The following is a 1,178-nucleotide window of genomic DNA, read 5'->3' as shown; positions in this document are numbered from 1 at the left end:
TTTAGTTCATCGTATTGTTCACCAAACTGAAATTTGATTTCTTTTCTTAGATGCCTTCCGAGTTATTATACGATATTAATTTAGGAGGAAAGCATTAAACAAATAAAGATTATAGAGCTGGATTTTCTTATATACATGCAACTTCCAACAAGCTTGGGGGGTGGTGGTTCAAGAGCTTCCTCTCATGGATGGATTCAGACGGCAGAGAGGTCGGGGTTTCTGATATTGCTGAATTGTACAAGTAATCTCCTATTTAGACAATTGTTACTGAATAGCTTCCCAAACCCTAGAAAGTGTTGTATCTATTGTCACAATTGTATATTAATTATGTGTGCGCGAGCGCAGACACATGATTGTATATTCGTGTTTATACTTAAATGTGTGTCGGTGCGTGTGTGTAATTTTTGTCGAGCCAATTTTATTGGCTCCAAGCAATATAATAGAGTTTGCCTGGATGAAAATGAATAGTCTATTATTTTATTTTATTTTATTTATTCTTTAAATCAAATTACCACGGAACAAAACCAATACAGAATTGGTTCATCCATGAGCTTATCCTGCATCTCCCCTCTATGGTGCTTATCTTAACCTGCTGGTACGACATGTCACAAGGACCAAAAGCATATGCAAATATAGCAATGTATTCCACAGGTTTTAATCCTACAATTTGATAACTTTTTTCCACTCGTTCGCTCAACATAATCGACTTGTCCCAAGTAATTCACAGTTTGTTTCTTCTCGCACAGAAAATTGTTAGTCAGTCCTCATTCTTCAGGGAAAAAATCGATGTCCCTGGCAGGCCCCCTTCGAAGTCTCTCTTGTAGATCCACATTCTTGGGCAGTACAAGTTCAGTTCCCTCGCCTGACATGGAAAAATATCTCTCCAGCACCATCTACTACCACCAAAGCCATGGAAAGAAAATAATAAGCAAAAGCGTAACGAGAAAGGTGCGATATGCAATGAGCATAAATCGAAGCGATTTTCATACCATTGCGGCATAGGCATCGCTTTTGTTTTGCCTAGCAGTTTCACTGAGGCCCCTGCAATGAGATTTTAAGCAAGTTATGTTCCCATAATTCATGTGTACAATCCCAACATTTTCAAATGCCACGATAAGTGAAACTTATGAACCAATTCAATCTCCGTTTTTCACTCCAAAGAACACCCTTTTTGGATT

At 38.1% G+C, this 1,178-nt stretch overlaps 1 long non-coding RNA gene across 1 annotated transcript; it reads right to left on the bottom strand.

Moving 5' to 3' along the window:
* Nucleotides 1–455: 455 nt before the first annotated feature.
* Nucleotides 456–1,047, bottom strand: LOC112095071. Its single transcript, XR_002903748.1, has 2 exons — nucleotides 990–1,047; nucleotides 456–893 (listed from the first exon to the last, which is right to left on the bottom strand). It is a non-coding gene; the product is annotated as an uncharacterized LOC112095071 (long non-coding RNA).
* Nucleotides 1,048–1,178: the final 131 nt, after the last annotated feature.

This window comes from Morus notabilis, unplaced genomic scaffold (assembly GCF_000414095.1).
Source record: "Morus notabilis unplaced genomic scaffold, ASM41409v2 C11385132, whole genome shotgun sequence".
Taxonomy (NCBI): domain Eukaryota; kingdom Viridiplantae; phylum Streptophyta; class Magnoliopsida; order Rosales; family Moraceae; genus Morus; species Morus notabilis.
Note: the sequence above shows the minus strand (reverse complement) of the source record. Positions and strands in the feature narration are given on the sequence as shown.